Here is a 20,172-nt window from a genome sequence, read left to right as displayed (position 1 = left end):
GTGAGGGCCAAGTATGAAGTGGACAAGATCTGGCTGGACTGCAACACCCATCGATTCATGTGGAAGACAGGGCTGGAAACAGAACTGACCCAGCAGTTGCAAGGACCAGCATGTGCATAAGCTGATTAGGGCGATGGACTGTGCCGGACCCTGTACTGGCATGCACACACAAGAGTCAGATCTGGGATCACCTCAGACGAAGTTTCTTTGGAAATCCCTCCAACTGAACTGCTGATCTCAGAAGCCCAACCATGAAGAGACTATGTCAGTTAGTGGATTCTGAATAGATTTCATCACGATTGGAACGGCAAGATTGGCAGCAATTCAGAACTGTTGAACTATCAAAACTGCTTGAGCAGGACCCTCAGAGCATGCCCCGCATCGGGGACCTGGGATGAGTGTGGGAGGTTGGGTGGAACTTCTGCCTTTGTTTCTTCCCTGACCCCAGATACAGGGGAAAAAGTGATGATATTAGCCTGGAAACAATGGTTTTACCCACTTTCCTGTTTTTAAAAAAAAATACACACACACATTCAATAGCAAAAAAAAAAAAAAAGTTATTTTAGTAAGAATTGTAGATTTTAGGCCCAGCATGATAGCCTAGTGGCTAAAGCCCTCACCTTATGTGCCAGGATCCCATATGGGTACCAGTTTGTGTCCTGGCTGCTCCTCTCCCCATCCAGTTTCCTGCTTCAGGCCTCGGAATACAGTTGAGGATGGCCCAAAGCCTTGGGACTCTGCACCCACATGGGAGATGTGGAGGAAGCTGCTGGCTCCTGGCTTCAGATTGGCTCATCTTTGGCCTTTTGGGCCACTTGGAAAGTGACCCAGCAGACAGAAGACTTCTCTTTCTCTCTGTAAATCTGACTTTCCAATAAAAATAAACTGTAGATTTTTAATATTGTAGATTTTTTTTTGTCATGTGCTAGTATTATCTGATAGTGATAACATTTTCTTCCTCTCTACCTCTCTTTTTACTCCCTCACTCTCTATTTTAAAGATTTATTTATTTTTACTTGATAGATATATACAGAGAGGAGGAGAGACAGCGAGGAAGATCCTATGTTCAATGATTTACTCTCCAAGTGACTGAGCTGATCTGAAGGCAAGAGCCCAGAGCCTCTTCTGGGTCTCCCATGTGGATGCAGGGTCCCAAGGCTTTGGGGCGTCCTCAACTGCTCCTCCGGGCCACAAACAAGGAGCTGGATGGGAAGTGGGGCTGCCAGGATTAGAACCTGCTCCCAAATGGAATCCTGGTGCATTCAAGGTGAGGATTTTAGCTACTAGAGTACTGTGCTGCCCCCTCCCCCTTAAAGGTTTATTTACTTGAAGGTTAGAGAGAAAGAGGAAAGGAAGGAGAGATGGGGAGAAATCTGTGTTCTTGGTTCTTTCTTCTAATGCCTGACAGGTTGTCCAGACTGAAGCCAAGTGCCTGGTTCTCCATTTAGGCCTCCTACATGGATGTTGGGAAGCCACATATGTTGGCATCACGGCTGCCTTGCCAGGTGTGTCGGCAGGTGCATGTTGGCATCACGGCTGTCTTGCCAGGTGTGTCGGCAGGGTTATGTTGGCATCTCGGTTCCCTTGCCAGGTGCATCAGCAGGGGTATATTGGCATCATGGCTGCCTTGCCAGGTGTGTCAGCAGGCACGTGTTGGCATCACGGCTGCCTTGCCAGCTGTGTCAGCATGCTGGAAACTGGATTGGAAGCAGAGGAAGCAGGGTTTGACCCAACATTCCAACATGGGAAGTTCGTGACACATGGCAGCTTAACCCGCTGCCACAATCCTGCCCCATGACAGTTTCTCTCAATTCCATGAATAGGGAGTAGCTCTTATACACTGGTGTAAAAGACCAAGGTTTGTGTCATAACATACCCAGTGTTTGGGAAAATATGAATCATAATGTATTGTCAATAGTTTATAAATGCTTGTGGAATTACTAGTAGATTCATGGTAGAGAACATCTTACTAAATGTGGTCATGTGAATGTGTCGGGTTTTTGTGAAAAACATTTCTGGTAGACGGTTTGTACTCTTTGGGATGATGTGTTTGTAATGTTTATTTCCAACATTTAACAAAATGTCTTCTGTTTTTTCTAACAAAAGGTTACATGGTAAAATAAAAAAAAAAAGAATCCATTCCATGTAAGCTTCTGAAAAAGTTGAAAAATAATTAAGGCAGCTTTGTTATTTTGTTTTTCTCTTAGTGATCTGAGCTGCTGTCTGGGTGGTTTTGTTTTGGATGTATAAAGAATCGCACTTTAGATACTTTTTAAGTTTTGTTCAGGATTTCTTTCTTAGGAAGAAAGAAGCCAATCTGGGCCTGGCGCAATGGCATAGTGGGCGATGGCGTAGTGGTTAAGGTCCTTGCCTTGCACGCCCAGGATCCCATATGGGCGCCGGTTCTAATTCCAGCGGCCCTGCTTCCCATCCAGCTCCCTGCCTGTGGCCTGGGAAAGCAGTTGAGGACGGCTCAAAGCTTTGGAACCCTGTGCCTACGTGGGAGACCCAGAAGAGGCTCCTGGCTCCTGGCTTCAGAATGGCTCAGCTCCAGCCGTTGCGGCTGCTTGGGGAGTGAATCATGGACGGAAGATCTTCCTCTCTGCTGCATTTCCGCCTTTCCAATAAAACAAAGTAATCTTTAAAAAAAGAAAAGAAAAGAAAGAAGCCGATCTGTAGAGTAAGCTCGGAGTGCATGTGGTTAGCAAGCAGCCTGTGGCATGTCAGCCATGGTATGGGCTCGTTGGGCCAATGCTGTGACCTCTTAGTATAGGACTCCCCTCTGTGTATTGGTGATGTACCAAGCACTGGAGTCGGCTCTTTGGACTTGCTCCCTGTCCTTCCCGTCAACTTCTGGTCTCCATATTCTTTGACATCTGAGTTTGTTTCATTTTTCAGAATTATGTCACATGCTGGGTTTTGCAACATAGCAAGGAAAGCCCTTTGAAAAATGTAGATGGGAAAGAAAGAAAAACGTAGATTGTTCAGAACCTGTTGCTTTAAGAAGCCATACAAGTTCTTAAAGTTGTTGGTAAATACTGTCATATCGTGGGTCTTTGGACAAGAACTGCTCTGCCTTCCCCTGGGACAGGTAGGCCTTGGCCACTTGCTGAGCCTGGCGGATGTCTGAAGTCCCCTTATCCTGCTTCTCCCAGCTTCTCTTTTGTCACCTGGGAACGCGCTCTGTGTGAGGCTAACGAGTCAGTCACACCAGGAGTGATTGCTGAGTGTCAGTGCTCCCCCCCCCCCCCATTGCCTTCTCCTTCGGTGAAAATGTAGGCTGTGTGGCTGCAGGACCCTGATCTGAATTTAGTGCTGAGCTCAGCATCTGCTCTACAAATTCTCTCCCTCTCTCTCTCTCTTAAAAGAGAAATTGGCTTAGGTTGGGGGACAACCTGGCTTTAGCTTCTGGTCCCCTTCAAGTTGTGACAGCAACAGAATGGGAAGGAGGGAAGAGTTGACATGAAACCTCAGCCAGGAGAGGGCCATTAACAGACAGCAGGTAGTGATCCAATTTGGTGTAATGAAGTGTTTTGGCATTCTTTCTTTTTTTTTTTTTTAAGATTTATTTATTTTTATTGGAAAATCAGATATACAGAGAGGATGAGAGACAGAGAGGAACATCTTCCCTCCGATGATTCACTCTCCAAGTGAGCGCAATGGTCGGTGCTGCGCTGATCCAAAGCTAGGAGCCAGGAACCTCCTTCCAGGTCTCCCAGTGGGTGCAGGGTTCCAAGGCTTTGGGCCATCCTCGACTGCTTTCCCAGGCCACAAGCAGGGAGCTGGATGGGAAGTGAAGCTTCCGGGATTAGAACTGGTGTCCATATGGGATCCTGGTGCATTCAGGGCTAGGACTTTAGCTGCTAGGCCATGCTGCCAGGTCCTGGCATTCTTTCTTGCACAAATGTTTTGAGGTCTTTGTTTCTCTGTCTGTCTGTCTCTCTCTCTCTCTCTCTTCCTTTATGTTAAAACAGTACCTGTGTGTGATGTGTTTAGTGTTGCAGTACACTGCAGCAGCACGACTTAGCAGGCCTGGCCTTGGGGGGAGTTTCATGTGGAATGGTGGTCGGCAAACACTTCTTAGAGTCTTTTCCCACCTCTGCAGAGCATTGTGGAGAATGGGAGGTGAGAATGCGAGTGTTAAAATGGGGAGTGAAATAGAATAGGTGTGCCGTGGGTATCTGGACACGCAGGGGAGCGAATCATGAGGGGCCTTTGGCTTCTGGGTTTTATCCTGAGCATGAGAGCCCAAGGATGTTACTACGTTTGAATGACTCCTTGGAGAGGGCAGAGTGGAGGGGAAGAGCTGTGAAGCCCTTTCTGAGGCAGATGAAGAGTGGGAATGCAGAGGGAGTGAACACCCAAGGGCTGGGCGGGTCTGGAAGGACCTCAAGGGTAGACTCCAACTTTGACCCACGTGAGTGGCCCTTCTCCCATCTCCGGGCTTGTCATTCCTCTTGTTTGTGTTGTGTTGTGTTGTGTTGTGTTATAGGTTTTTCACTTAATGTTGTTGATTTCTACAGGTATTTTCCTTTATGTTTTGTGCTAGTTACATATTATTTAAGAAATCTTTTCACACTCTAGATTCATAAAGACTCCCCCTCTCCCCAAAAAAGTTTTTACCTTTTATCTTTGGATCTTCAGTCTGCCTGAGGTTGGAATGTAACACGATGAGCATCTAGCCTTTGTTCCAGTGTGGCTGAGCTGTTGTCTCAGTCGGCTTCCCTGGGCTCCCCTCCTTTCCTCTTCTCCAGAGCTCCTCTCACGCTCCACATTCCTGTACAGACTTGGGACCATCCGGGATCTTAGTGTCTTTCATTGTCTGCCTTTTCTGATTTCTATGGTAGTTTTACATAGTTTAATAATAAGTGTAAAGGTTTTTTTTTTTTTAATTAAGTGCTTTTTATTTTTTAAAGATTTATTTATTTTTTTTATTGGAAAGGCGGATATACAGAGAGGAGAAACAGAGAGGAAGATCTTCTGTCCGATGATTCACTCCCCAAGTGAGCGCAATGGCGGATACTATGCTGGTCCGAAGCCAGGAGCCTCTTCCGGGTCTCCCATGCAGGTGCAGGGTCCCAAAGCTTTGGGCCGTCCTCGACTGCTTTCCCAGGCCACAGGCAGGGAGCTGGAAGGGAAGCGGGGCTGCCAGGATAGAACCGGCGCCCATATGGGATCCTGGGCGTGCAAGGCAAGGACCTTAACCACTGCGCCACCGCGCCGGGCCCAATTAAGTGCTTTTAATATGTGTAAAAATCAGTAATTTTCTTAGTGGATATGTAGATTTTATTGTTGAGAAATGTACAGAGATTCATGATTTTTTAGAGCATTTTTAATAAGATGTAATTTATACTCTATAAAATTTATTCTTTCATTTTACTTTTTTAAAGGCTTATTTATTTGAAAGGCAGAGTTAGAGAGAGAAGGGAAGAGAGACAGAATCTTCTATCCACTAATAGCCGTGATGACCAAAGCTGGACCCATCTGAAGCCAGAGCCAGGAGCTTCTTCCAGGTATACTGTGTGGGTGCAGACGCCCAAGGACTTGAGCCTTCATTTGCTGCTTTCCCAGGCACGTTAACAGGGAGCTGATTGGAAGGTGGAGCAGCTGGGACTGGAACTGGTGCTCATACAGGATGCCAGTGCTGCGTGTGGCAGCTGTGCTTGCTATACCAAGGTGCCAACCCCTCTTCTTTTATATCTATTTGTTTGTTTGAAAGACAGAGTCACAGAAAAAGGAAAAGGAGAGAGCAATGAAATACCTTTCAACTGTTGCTTTATTCCCCAAAGACCTTCGACAGTCGAGACTAGGCCAGGAGCAGGAACTCCTATCTGGGCAGCTCTGTCCTCCAGCCATCGTCTACTGCCTTTAGTGCGTTAAACGCAGGTGGATCAGAACTGTAGAATAACCAAGGAACCCAAGTCCTCGAGCCATCGTCTGCTGCCTTTAGTGCGTTAAACGCAGGTGGATCAGAACTGCAGAACAACCAGGCATCCTGACATGCGACGCTGGCATCCCCAGTGCTGGCTTAACCAGCTGTACCACGATGGTTGCCTCAGTTTACCATGTTAAACTGTATAATCTTGCATATTGACAAGTTTGTGTAATCATTGCCACTGCCCAGTAGCAGAAAAAAAATTTAAAGATTTTATTTTTGTTGGAAAGGCGGATTTACAGAGAGGAGAGACAGGGAGATCTTCCATCTATCTGCTGGTTCACTCCCCAAATGGGTGCAAGGGGTAGAGCTGAATCGATCTAAAGCTAGGAGCCAGAGCTTCTGGGTTTCCCATGCGAGTGCAGGGTCGCAAGACTTTGGGCTGTCCTCTATTGCCTTTCCAGCCCATAAGCAGGGAGCTGGATGGGAAGTGGAGCAGCTAGAACTTGAACTGTCATGTGCATATGGAATCCCAGTTCTTGCAAGCTGAGGATTTAGCCACTAGACCATTGAAGAGACCCTCCATCCATTGGTGGGCCACCATCCCTTGGTTCACTCCCTCCTCCCAGTTCCTGGCAACCAGTGATGGGACGTCTTTCTGTCTTTAGGGACTTTCCTGTTCTGGACATTTCATGTCAATGGAATCCTCACTATGTGGCCCTTTAGCTCTTAAATTCTGAGATGGGGTAAAATGGATACATTCGTAGGAAGTCAGATATACAGAGAGGAGGAGAGACAGAGAGGAAGATCTTCTGTCCGATGATTCACTCCCCAAGCCACCTCAATGGCTGGTGCTGTCCCAAAGCCAGAAGCCAGGAGCCAGGAGCCCTTTCTCCCAAGTATCTGCAGGGCCCCAAGGCTTTGAGCTGTCCTCAACTGCTTTCCCACGCCACAAGCAGGGAGCTGGATGGGAAGTGGATTCTCTGAGATTAGAACCAGTGCCCATATTGGATCCCAGTGCTTGCGAGGTATGGACTTCAGCCACTAGGCCAGGGTGCCGGGCCCATGTATCACTGTGTCTTTAAGAAAGTATTACCAAAAATAGTAGGGAAAAAAAAAAGGGAAGAACACCAGAATTTATTTCTGTTTTGTTCTCATTGTTCACCATCAAACACATTTTATTTCCACTGCATTTATTGAAGAGTGTCCAGTCTTATGCTTTTGCTGAGTTGGTTAATGAGTAAATGTCCTGAAGCAAATCCTGTTCTGAAAGGGTGACTGGCGTAGCTCTGGATTGAGTTTATTATGCGTAGAAGCAGTGAGACTGCTCTTAAGGAGCACGTTGTCAATGATAGTAGAAAAATGACATGATTTGCCTCATGGTGGAAAGTGGATAAAGTCACATGAATGCATATATATATATATTTTATATATATATAAAGATTTATCTGTTTTTACTGGAAAGTCAGATATACAGAGAGAAGGAGAGACAGGAAGATCTTCTGTCTGATGATTCATTCCCCTAGTGATAGCAACAGCCAGAGCTGAACCCACCCAAAGCCAGTAGCTTCTTCCGGGTCTCCTACACAGGTGCAGGGTCCCAAGGCTTTGGGCCATCTCGACTGCTTTCCCAGGCCACAGGCAGGGAGCTGGATGGGAAGCAGGTGGGACTGCTGGGACATGAACCAACACACATAAGGGATCCTAACGCATGCAAGGCAAGGACTTTAGCTGCCAGGCTACCATGCCAGGCCCCTGAAAACTTGTTTGTAAGTAAGCAAATTTTCCAGTGTAACTCAAATTAGCAGTTTGGAGCTCTTTTTTAAATGGCTAGCTCGGGAAGTACCTGTAAGTTGAGATAACCAGATAGGGTTTTCTACTGTAGAACGTTTATGTATTAAATTGCTGCAAGCCCTCTGTGTCATTTGGGGAAGTGATGTTCTGTGAGCATTATTGCTGAAAAGTAGTGCAGGCAAATATTTTCTTTCAAATTACAGTGCTGTACTCCGAGAGTCAGCCTACACTAGGGTGTTAGCAAACCTCTTTAAATAAAGATTCAAGGTTTGACCAACAGCCTTGCCCAACCTCTGGCTTTTGACAGCCTCACGTTTTTGCTTATTGCAAAAGAGCCAAAGGGAAGCTGATGCTGTCGTGGTATTTGGAGGGTTAAGACTTTAATGATGCCAGAGCCGGAGAAGCCCGAGTATTTAAATTACCAAGGGAATTAACAAATGTTAAGGAAGTTATTTCACTCAGAAAGCATTTGCTTTTATACTATCGTAGCTAACAGGTTTCTGGATAGCTATGATTGCCAATGTGTATACCTTTAAAAACACTGTGTCTTATTTGTGGATAAAATACTATCTTACGATTTGATAGGGTGTTTGTTCACCCAAAAGATAAAATAATCTACAGAGCGGCTGAAGGAGCACTGCCCGTTTGCAGTTTGACTTGCAGTTCCTTAACAAACATTTTCAGGCAGGATCCTGTTGAAGGCTGACATGTAGTTTGTACAGTAACTGTTGGGAATTTGGGTATTGCTTTTTTTGTCTGTATGAGAACTAGATTAGATGTTATCAATTCTTGCTGCTTTTAGTGAACAAAAGGTGACTGCTGTTCACTTCCTTTCTGGAGCTTTGGAGACATGGTCAAGTTCTTAGAACCGGGGGTAGTTGTTTTCCCTCTTTATGGGTAAGTTTCCCTTATACCTATGCAGCGTGTGTGTGTGTGTGTGTGTGTGTGTGTGTGAGAGAGAGAGAGAGAGAGAGAGAGAGATCAGATTGTACTGTGTGTGTGTTGGGGGGTGTCTGATGTGATCAGATTGTACTGTGCATGTGTGTGTGAGATGTGATCAGATTGTACTGTGTGGGGGGGTGTCTGATTGTTTGGTAAGGAAGCATGTTGAGTTTTAGTGTAATTAGTATCCTTCCCAGAGGCTGAAATGAGCTTACTTTCTGTTCAACCTCAATGATGGTAAATTTTGCTGATTTTAAAGGTATTTAGGCCTTTTTGAAATATTCACCTCTTGCTTACTTTCAAAAAAGAGTCATTAACCCTTTTTTAAAAAGGTGCAATAATAAAATATATACTCATAGTTTCATTATTTAGACAACTTGCATTTGTTATTGTATTGTGTTACTAAACATTAATTTTTTTAATTTTGAAAACCAATGGGGTCATGTAAAATTCATAGCTTAAAGTGAAGGGATTTCCCTGATCATATATTTAGATTAAAATATGATGTCAGCAGAGAACCTCCCAAAAAGGGAATCTCTTAAAATCGCAGCATTTAGGAATCCTGACATTTTTTTCTTAATAGACTAACCATATTTTGTCAAGCTTTTACTTGAACAGGCTTTGGGTTTTAGAACCTAGCAAACAGTGTCCTGATAGTAACGGGTCTTTTTTTTTTTTAGTAGTTGATCTCTCTTCTCCCCTCCTTTTTGACTTGGTAAGAAAACGGTCAAAGGAAAACCTGTCTTGATGGGTCCCCCAGAGGCCTTTGACGCTCTGTCATTGGGTGTGAGTCATGGCCTGACGTTTTGGGGGGGTTTAAGTGTGTTTGGGTTAAGCTGATTTCAAGTACAGCATCTAATTTTCAAACATGAAAGGGTCATTCAGTTAGAAATGAATATATTTGATACTTTTTTTATACCTCAGAAATTCCCATATTAAATTTGCCTCTAATTACTGTAACTTGATTTTTTTTTTAAGAATTTATTTGAAAGTCAAGCTACAGGGAGTGGGAGACATTGGGGGCAGGGTGGGAGAGAGAGAAAGAGAGAAGGGAGAATTGAGATCTCAATGTTTTTGCTGCAAAAATTGTCAAACAGTAAAAATGCCAGGTTTTCAAGAACCAGCAGAGCTGGCTCATTATTGTAGACTGCATGCACTCCATTCCTGTTACTATGGAAACATACTGAGACTGTGGGTTTATCATAAAAACCTTGAGAAACGTTCCTTGCAACAGTTCACATAGAGAAACATCTGGATCCCTTGTTTATGCTCGGATAAAGGCTGACCGCCCTCCTCCTCTGTGTTGTGGAAAGGCATGTCATATTTCACGATTTTTCTTTAGCTGTAAAAATTCTGGTGTGGATATATCAAGCATACTTTGCTTTTGATTGCATTTGCTGGACTAGATCAATGTTTATGCCGGTTCGGTTAGCCATGCCTGTGAAAACTGTGTTTTCAGAACTTCTGCATTCTGAACTTCTAACTTACAGTATCAATAGCAAGAGCTTGAAACAGATGGACTAGTAAAGTTTCTTTTAAAGAAAAATGCGCTTGGGTCTTTGGTTGGGCTAACACTCTCCCTTCCAAGGAAGGGTCTCCCCAAGCGCAGGTGGCAGCAGCTGTGAGCCGTGTCAGTCCAAGGTTGCCTGCCAGTTACCCGAGGAGGTAGCAGCCACGTTTCTCTTACCATCTACTGGAAGGCACCAACGGCTCTTGAAAGTGTCTCGCTTCTGTGTAACGACTGCCTCCAGTTTACACACATCAGTGTAAAAGATTCACCAGGGGCCTTCCCATGGTTGTGTTAAGAACATAGCCTGTGTGGGAGTGAAGTCACTTCCTTCTCTGCAGTTTAAGGATTGATTCTATGAGATGTGCCTGCTGTCTTTAGCAACACAGAGGAAAGTTACTCAGACTCAGAGCTTAAATGACTGCTTCTTAGAAATGACTTGCTGATCTCAGAAGATGGCTAAGGGCACATGACGCACGCGAGGCGGTATGAGTAAGTGCCTCACACTGGGGACAGTTTCAGCAGAACTAGGGAGACGGGATTCATTCATTGATTTCTCTTGATTCATCTAGAATTCTTCAGAACAAGAATTTATCAGAAATCGTTTTGCATGCCATTTCAGATACTATCCAGATTAGAAAGAGCAGAAGCTGTTTGGTCTTCCAGTATCTGTAGAGATCGTAGTGGCAGCCAGTGCTTAGTCACCATCTGGTTCACGTTGTTTACTACTGTATTCCTCAAGTCTTACTCACAAAATCTTATCTTGTCTTACCAGAGACTGTAAATATCTTTAGGTCAGAGATGGTGTTTTTCACAGGTTTCCTAGCCCGACTTTGCACACAGGCTCCTCGGGGTCCACAGATACGGAGCTCTGGCCGTGTGCCAGTGACTGTGGTTTAACGCTTTCATTCTCACAGTAAGCCTGCATAATGTGGACAGTAAAGCTGAGGTTTAGGAATACTGAATTATTGGCCTAGAGTCACCAGCTAACATGCCCTGGAGTGAGGCTTTGGAATTGGCAGCTTGTTTCTGAATCAGGGTGCTGCCTAGAGAGCACCCAATTCCAGAACTCAGGAAGGTCCCAACCTGTGCATAAGAAATGGCTGTGTAAGGAATTTTAGTTTGAGTTTTAAACTATTAAAAATTATTAAAACTGCTTTCTTGGTTGTATTATTGCATTATTTGGAGACATAATAGAAAAAAAGCACAGCCTTATTCATAACTTGGGCTCTTTAGAAAATATAATAAGTGTGTAACATTTGGCCCAGTTGCTGCCATGATTGAATGGAGGCTCTTGTCTTAGGCAGTTGTAGCTTTTTATTTTTAGTACTTTTCCCAGACTATAGCCAAAACTATTTTTTCCTCAACTTTTTCTAAAATCAATTTGAATGAAAAATTTTCAAAGATGTATTTATTTATATTGGAAGGTCATATTTATAGGGAGAGGGAGAGGCAAAGATCTTCCATCTACTGGTTCACTCCCCAAGTAACTACAATGGCCAGAGCAGAGCTAATCTGAAGCCAGGAGCTTCTTCCTACGCTAAGGAGGGTCTCCTACACGGGTGCAGGGTCTTAAGGGTTTGGGCCGTCCCAGGCTTTCCCAGGCCATAGACAGAAAGCTGAAAGGGAAGTAGAGCAGCCAGGATATGAACTGGCATCCGTATGGGATCTTGGCATATTCAAGGCAAGGACTTTAGCTACTGGGCTACTATGCCAGGCCCTTTTCTCAACTTTTGACTGAAATATTTTCAAACCTCTAGAGAATATAAAAGAATATTCAGCTCTTTGCTTGATGTGTGTACATTAAAAAAAAGTCTTATTTGAAAGGTAGAGTTGCAGAGAGAAGGAAAAGGAGAAGGAGAGATCTTTCATCGATTGGTTCACTCCCTAAATGGCCACGACACCCAGAACTGAGTTGGTTTGGAGCTGGGAGCCAGGAGCCTCTTCTTGGTCTCTCACATGGGTGTAGGAACCAAGGCATGGGCCATCCTCTGCTACTTTCTCAGGCCATCAGCAGAAGCTAGATCGGGAAGTGGAGTACTGTGAACTGGAGCCCATGTGGGATGCTGGTGCTGCAACCTTGAGGATTAGCCTGCACTGTGCTGACCCCTTTAGCAAATATTTTAATTTATTTTTACTTATTCAAAAAGCAGAGAACTGACTTATTCCATCAGCTGGCTCATTGCTGAAATGTTCACAACAGCAGAGGTCAGGCCAGGCCAAAGCTGGCAGCCTGGAGCTCAGTCTCCCAGCTGGGGTGGGGGCACCAAGTCCTTGAGCCATCGTGTGCTGCCTCCTAGGCTGTGCGTTGACAAGGAGCTGGGATTGGGAACAGGGCTGGACTCGTGGGACACAGGTGTCTATCCCACGTGGTGTCTTGACCCCTGCACCGGATTCTCCAGTTGTCTCCAAGGTATCTTTTTTTTTTTTTTTTTTAAACCTGTGTGAATGAGTTTAAGTGCAGATTCAGTTGAAGCCCATGTGGTCCATTTGGGTCGCTAAATCTGTCTCTTAATTTAGAGTAGTTTTTCCACCTTTTGGTTTTTGGTAACATTAGCCATTTTTTTTTGAAAGGGCCCAGGCCAGCTCGGGGGTGACTTCACATTTCGCATTTATCTGATTATTTACCGTCCAGTCATTTTAAGCATAGGAAAGAGTGCTTGGGGGCTAATGGTGTGTAAATATATAACTTCTGAATGAGGCTTGTAATGCCAGGTTGTCACTGACACTTAATGCCGTGTTTGATCACTCATTTAAAACAGTGATAGTGAGATAGCTCCATTGTGCATGTTTCTGTTTATAGTTAGTAAGTAATCTGTGGGGTAACAGATACTCATGCTGTGAATTCAGCTGCCTCTATTTTGCTCAAAAACCCTTAGTTGGATCAGAAACCCATTTTCTGAGGTACAAGCATAAAAGGTGTTTTTGAGATAAGCCCTTTGTTAGATAAACATTCAGCAAATACACACTCCTTGCCTATGACTTAGTTTTTTCTTTTCTTTTTTTTTTTTAGCTATTTAGAAGTCCACTTTATCAGTATCTTTTCTTTGTAGTTCACGATTTTTACTCCCTGTTTAATAACTATTTGCTTCGCACGATTGTACACTTCCCCTGTGTTGTAGTCTGAAAGCCTTATGGATGTGGCGTTTGTGAGCGTTTAGCTGTCTTTTGGATGTGATGTAGAGTAAGGGTAAAGGTTTTTTTGTTTGTTTTTGTTTTTTTTCCCCCACAGAGAGTTGCTCCTGCACCCTTTGTTGACCATCTAACTATAAGCCGCCACTTTAAAAGATGTATTGATTTGAAAAACAGTTACAGAGAGAGAGAGAGACAAACAGCTGTGTGCTGGCTCACTCCACAAATACCCACAAAGTGCCTCACGCGGGTCAGACTGAAGCCAGGACCCAGTAATTCCATCCCTCCCGTGGGAGACGGAGGGCCCCAAACCCCTGGGCTGTCTGCTGCTTTTCCAGGTGTGTTAGCAGGCAGCTCAGTGGAAAACGGAGCGGCTGCACTAGGGCTGGTGCTCATGTAGAGCGTGCCAGCATCAGTTGGCAGCTTAACCCTCTCTACCACACTGCTGGCCTGTAAAGATTCTAGAGGTTTTTTTTTTTTAAAGATTATTTATTTTTTTATTTTAAAGTTTTTTTAAACATTTTTTATTTTTATTGGAAAGGCGGATATACAGAGAGGAGAGACAGAGAGGAAGATCTTCCATCTGCTAGTTCACTCCCCAAGTGTCTGCAATGTTTGGAGTTGAGCCAATCCAAAGCCAGGATCCAGGAATCTTTTTCAGGTCTCCCATGCAGGTGCAGGGTCCCAAGGCTTTGGGCCGTCCTCGACTGCTTTCCCACAAGCAGGGAGCTGGATGGAAAGTGGGGCTGCCGGGATTAGAAAGCAGCGCCCATAAGGAAATGGGATCATGATCGTGCAAGGCTAGGGTTTTAGCCGCTAGGATACCCCTTGATGGCCCCATACTAGGGCTTGTTGTTAAGGATTATCATCTAACTGCTGTGCAGGAAGAAGTTAGAAGCAAGAAATCATTTAAAAAATGAGTCATCATCATTTGGAGTAAATGAGAAGAGTCAAGTCTGGATCTTTATGTGAATATGCAGTTCAAAGAGCAAACCAGGAAGATTTCAAAAGAGAAAAATCTACAACCTTTACCTAATGTTGTATTACAGCTTAACAAAGGGAGAAAATTGGTCACCTGTGAGCTTGCAATTTCTAACTGGGGAGGCCAGAAAAATGGCAGCAGTAATGACAAATCTGGGATAGTCCAAAAGGAAAGTTGATTTAGGAAAGACTGGTGCCGTCCGTTTTGATCACGTAACTAGTAACTGCCCTGGCGATTACGTCTTGTGAGAAGGAGCACAGGATTCGACCTCGGGTGATTTGGGCTGTTTTCGGACTTCATCACTAGTTACCTTTGGGCGTTAGTCTTGGGGAGGTCTAGTCTCCAGAATCGGTGTAGGTGTTTGAAGAGCGAGGCCAACACGTGCCGTCCTGCCAGACACAGAGTTGTTCCAAGGATCGAGTGTGATTCCTGTGAAAATGCTTGGGCCCAGCACGATGGCCCAGTGGCTAAATCCTTGCCTTGCAAGTGCTGGGATCACATATGGACACCAGTTTGTGCCCCAGCCGCTCCACTTCCCGTGGCCTGAGAAAGCAATCAAGGACAGCCCAAAGCCTTGGGACCCTGCACCCGTGTGGGAGACCTGGAAGAGGCCCCTTACTCCTGGCTTCGGATCAGCTCAGCTCCGACCATTTCAGCTGCTTGGGGAGTGAGTCAGTGGACGGAAGATCTTCCTCTCTGTCACTCCTCCTCTGTGTATCTGAAATTCCAGTAAAAATAATATAAAAAAAAATTTTAGAAAGCAGCTGTGATAGTCATGATGTCGTTCCGTCCTCCCTGCCCCTGCACCCCTGATTTATTTATTTATTCATTTGTTCAGTTTTTAAAGTATATTTATAAATGTTTATATTTTTGGTGATGTTTACATAGTTAAGGATGTGTGCGCATGTGGATCACTGACTAGAGGGGAAGGGTTGAGGAATGGAGGAAAGTGGGTGAGACAACTGCTTCCAATTTCCTCTTTTTGTGTATCTGGGGAAAATGGGGAGAGGGCTGTTCCTAGCAGCCCAACCACATCAACACCCTGGAATGGGGAACAGCCACCCGATATCTTCCCAGGGGTCCCAGTGTGGAGCGTGTTCTGAGGGCACTGCTAGAGTGGTTTAGCACTAGTTCTAAGATGATGTTGATTGTGTTGCTCCAAGGATGAAGAAATCTCTCTAAGGTCTGTTGGCTGACACAGTCAACCTTAGAGTCTCCATTCGCCTAGACATTCGGTGTCAAAGCTTGGCCGGTAAAACTGTACAGTTTATTTTGTGCTCTCTGGTACTAGAAGTCCTCTGCAGGCTTCAGTGAGCTGGTTGTCGTGTGCTCCATATTCTTCCGGATGTGCTGTCCACTGTACAGGCTTCAAGAGCTGAGGAGACCCAGATCTGGCACATGCCCTCCATGGTCAGACCACAGATCCTGTCGTTTCCCTCATAAATGGAATTTTGAGTCCAGTGGTCCAGACCCTGCTTGCAGGTGTCTTGTCTTCCCCCCACATATCTTTAAAAAAGAGACAACTATAGTGGTATATTGACAACTGGTATAGTGAACACAAATTTGGCATTAACTAGACCCAGAATGCCTGCCAGCTTTTCCCCAGAAGTGTAACACTTGCCTGGGTACAGTCAACCCAGGCAGTTTTCTACAACTGGGCTACTCGTTTGTTTTTAAAGGTTTATTTTTATTTAAAAGGCAGAACTATAGAAAGAAAGAGAAATATTCCATCTATTGGTTTACTCTCCAAATGGCCTCAAGGGCCAGAGCTTGGCCGATAGAATCCAGGAGCTTCTTCTAGGTCTCCTACATATGTGCGGGGAAGCAAGGACTTAAGCCGTCCTCTGTGACTTTCCCAGGCCATACACAGGGAGCCGGATGGGAAGTGGGGCAGCCGGGACATGAACTGGCCCCCCTGTGGGATACCAGCGCTTGCAGGGTGAGGATTAGGCAGTGAGCCATCATGCTCACCACTGTGGGGTGCCAGCACTGAGGAGGAGGCTTGGCCCACAAATGCCGTGATGCCTGTCCCAGCTTAATTTCTTTCATGCTTCTTATTCATTTGTTTCCAAGTTTAGAACTTCTGAAATTATTTCTGTTTTCTAACATCAGAATAAACAGCAGTTGTATAATTGGATACACATGGGAAATTGTATCATTGTTGCTTACTTCCTTTTTTCTATTTCGGGTTACTTGCTGTGCATTTTTTTAAAAAGATTTGTTTATTTTTATTGGAAAGCCAGATACACAGAGAGGAGGAGAGACAGAGAGGAAGATCTTCCATCGGATGGTTCACTCCCGAAGCGGCTGCAACAGCTGGAACTGAGCCAATCTGAACCCAGGAGCCTCCTCTGGGTCTCCCACGTGGTTGCAGAGTCCCAAGCCTTTGGGCCATCCTGGACTGCTTTCCCAGGCCGCAAGCAGGGAAATGGATGGGAAGTGAGTTCTCCAGGATTAGAACCTGCATCCATATGGGATTCTGGCGCATTCAAGGCAAGGACTTTAACCACTACACTATCACACTGGGCCCACTTGTTTTACATTTGTGGTAAATCCCACTAGGCTCTAGATGGTTAGATATTAACCAGTGATAGAATTAAAATGAGATTATTTATGGGGGGTTTACTAGTCTTCTGTTTTGAGGTGTTGACAAGTCAAACCTTTTAGTCTTGTAGCCCTCCCTTGCAGGTTGTTATCTGTAGTACATCCTTGTTACATAATGTCAGTTGGGACCTCTAGCTATAATAATTCTGTGTATAATCAGTTCTTGTAATGGGAAGTTGATAATCCAGTCATCCAATCAGTGTGTCAGAATCAGCTGGGATATGTCAGAACACTTGTATTCTGAGACTCACAGTGCGTTTATTGGGCTGGGATGTTCAGGGGAAAGACTCAGATAGATACCTTTTGTATCTGCTGTATGCTTGTATGCCATTTGTCAGAACAGTTGGTGACTGGTAAGAATATCGAATCAGGCTATTGGTAATATAAATTGATGCATTTCATAGTTTTAATATAACTTAAAATTTTAAATCTCTCATGTATATACAAATATGCATGCAAATAGTTTCAAGAATTTTTTTATTGCCCCAGTCCCCTCAAGAGTACTTTCTTTTAAAAAAAAAATATTTATTTATTTATTGGAAAGTCAGATATACAGGGAGGAGGAGAGACAGAGAGGAAGATCTGTCCGATGGTTCACTCCCCAAGTGAGCCGCAACGGTCGGTGCTGTGCCAATCCGAAGCCAGGAACCAGGAACTTCTTCCGGGTCTCCCACACAGGTGCAGGTCCCAAGGCTTTGGGCCATCCTGGACTGCTCTCCCAAGTCACAAACAGGGAGCTGGATGGGAAGTGGAGCTGCCAGGATTAGATCCGGCACCCATATGGGATCCCGGTGTGTTCAAGGCGAGGACTTTAGCCACTAGGCCATGCCACCGGGCCTCAAGAATGTTTTCTATAGACCACTTTATAATTTCAAACAATTTTAAGCAACTGGTTGACTTGTTAGGACACAAGTGGCTAGATATATTATTGTAAGTAACATTTTAATATGTAACAATTAAAGATGAAATAATTATAAAATAATTTTAAGTCTTTTTTTTTTTAGTTGGAAAGGCAGAATCACATAGAGAGAGAAAGATCGTCCATCTGCTGGTTCACTCCACAAGTCTCCGCAGTGGCCAGAACTGAGCAGATCCAGTGCAGCCAGGAGTCAGGAGCTTCTTCTGGGTCTCGTGCAGGTGCAGGATCCCAAGGCTTTGGGCCATCCTTGACTGCTTTCCCAGGCCAAAAGCAGAGAGCTGGTTAGGAAATGGAGCAGCCAGGACATGAACTGGCGCCGACATGGGATCCTAACACATGCAAGGTGAAGACCTTAGCCACTAGGCTACCACACCAGCCCCATAAAAGAATTTTGAAGACATTTTTATAAATCCTGGTATGGAAGTATATCTAGGATATATTGTTCAATAAGCAAGTGACAAAATAATCTCAGCTTCTTTTTATTTGACTTTAAAGATGTTGTCATTAAATATTTTTCTTGAAGATTTATTTATTTTTATTGGAAAGTTAGATATACAATGAGGAGGAGACAGAGAGAAGATCTTCCATGTGCTGATTCACTCCCAAGGTGACTCCAACAGCCAGAACTGATCCGAAGCTTGGAGCCTCTTCCACGTCTCCCATGAGGGTGCAGAGTCCCAAAACTTTGGGCTGTCCTTGACTGCTTTCCCAGGCCACAAGCAGGGAGCTGGATGGGAAGTGGAGCTGCCAGGATTAGAACCAGCAACCATATGGGATTCTGGTGCATTTAAGGCGAGGACTTTAGCCGCTGGATCACTGCTCTGGGCTGTCTGTAAAGATTTTATTTATTTTTTGAAAAGTCAGATTTACAGGATGAAGGAAAGACAGATAAAAAGATTTTCCGTCCATTGGTTCACTCCCCAAGTGGCCACAAAGGTCGGTGCTGAGGCAATACAAAGTCAGACGCCTGGAATTTCTTCAGGTCTCCCATGTGGGTGCAGGGTCCCCAGGCTTTGGGCCGTCCTCTGTTACTTTCCCAGGCTATATGCAGGGAGCTGGAAAGGAAGTAGAGCAGGTGGCACATGAATAAGTGCCCATATGGAATCCTGGCATGTTGAAGGTGAGGACTTTAGCCACTGAGTTGCTGTGCCAGGCCCTGAGTTCAACTTCTCAAAGTCTCAGAGTGACTAGGTAGCGAATGCTGAGAAGTTGTGCCCAGCACAGTTTACAGTGGCTGTCTGTTGTTAGCTGAGTGAAAATGATCAGAGTGGGTGACACAGCTTAGAAACCTGCCCCAAGGAGAAGAATCTGCTAATCAGAAGTACAGTGACCAAGAGCAAAAGAAGAATCAGAGGCACAATGAATGTTACTGAAGACTCCTCTGCAAATGAGCAAAACCCTTTGCCAATCTCAGAGTTCACTGAGGAAGACATCGAGGAAATGGAGGATACAGAATTCATAACACTTGTTATAAAGCTTCTTATCAGCAACGAGAAGCACATAAAGCAGGCGTTCAGGGAATTTAAGGAACATGTCATACAGGAAATGAATCAAATGAAAGCTAATGTATTAGAAATGAAGAATACAGTGAAGCAAACTAAAAGTACAGTGGAGAGTCTCCAAAATGGAATGAAGGAGAAAGAAGAAGGAATCTCAAAACTAGAAGATATATATGTCCTGTCATCAGTTGGAAACAAACAAAAAGCTGGAAGCAGAGCTGGGTCAAGCTAAAAAAATATATTCAAGAATTGAAAGACACTGTTAAAAGGCCAAACCTAGGTGTTAAGTTAAGATGCACAAAGAGAAGCTGGGATTAAAAGTGTATTCAATGAAAATTTCCTTAATCTGGAGAAAGAATTTGGAAACATCATCCAGGTGGGGCACACCACTCCCAATAGGGTTGACCAAAAGTGAGTTTCATCATGACACATGATAATCAAGCTCTCTTCAATCAAACATAAGGAAAAGATCCTTAAATGTGCTCGTGAAGAAAAAAATCAACTGACATATAAAGGAATGCAATTAAACTCACAGGAGACCTCTCATAGGAAACTCTACAGGCTAGAAGAGAATGGAGCAACATATTCCAGATTCTAAAAGAATTATTGGCCCGGGATAACATACCCAGCAAAGCTTTTCTTTGTCTTTGAAAATGAAATAAAATTCTTCCAAAGTAAAAAAAAAGTTAAAAGAATATGCCTCTTCCAAACCTGCCCTACAAAAGGTACTTAAAGATGTTCTCTTGACAGAGGACAGAGAAGAGGAATAGCACCCACCAAAACAAAAGGTAAATGCGAAGAAAATCCCAGTAAAATAACAACAGAAGACTAAATCAATGCATAACCCATTGATAAAATGGCAGGACCAAAGTACCATCCATACATATTAACCCTGAATGTAAATGGCTTAAACTCATC

The 20,172-nt window shown here is 44.3% G+C and overlaps 1 protein-coding gene across 6 annotated transcripts in view; it reads left to right on the top strand.

Moving 5' to 3' along the window:
- NSD3 (nuclear receptor binding SET domain protein 3) overlaps nucleotides 1-20,172 on the top strand; it is a 132,678-nt gene that overhangs the window by 31,471 nt on the left and 81,035 nt on the right. Inside the window, exon 1 of one of the 6 annotated variants that reach the window (XM_040970305.1) lies at nucleotides 8,155-8,566. The exons of 4 other annotated variants lie outside the window; for them this stretch is intronic. The gene's annotated coding sequence lies outside the window, so the exon portion shown is untranslated. Of the gene's footprint in view, nucleotides 1-8,154; nucleotides 8,567-9,656; nucleotides 10,611-20,172 lie in introns of those variants that run through there. One more of the 6 variants, XM_040970306.1, reaches the window with a different exon arrangement.

Source organism: Ochotona curzoniae, unplaced genomic scaffold (genome assembly GCF_017591425.1).
Source record: "Ochotona curzoniae isolate NIBS_2020 unplaced genomic scaffold, NIBS_Ocur_1.0 contig_1976, whole genome shotgun sequence".
Lineage (NCBI taxonomy): Eukaryota > Metazoa > Chordata > Mammalia > Lagomorpha > Ochotonidae > Ochotona > Ochotona curzoniae.
Note: the sequence above shows the minus strand (reverse complement) of the source record. Positions and strands in the feature narration are given on the sequence as shown.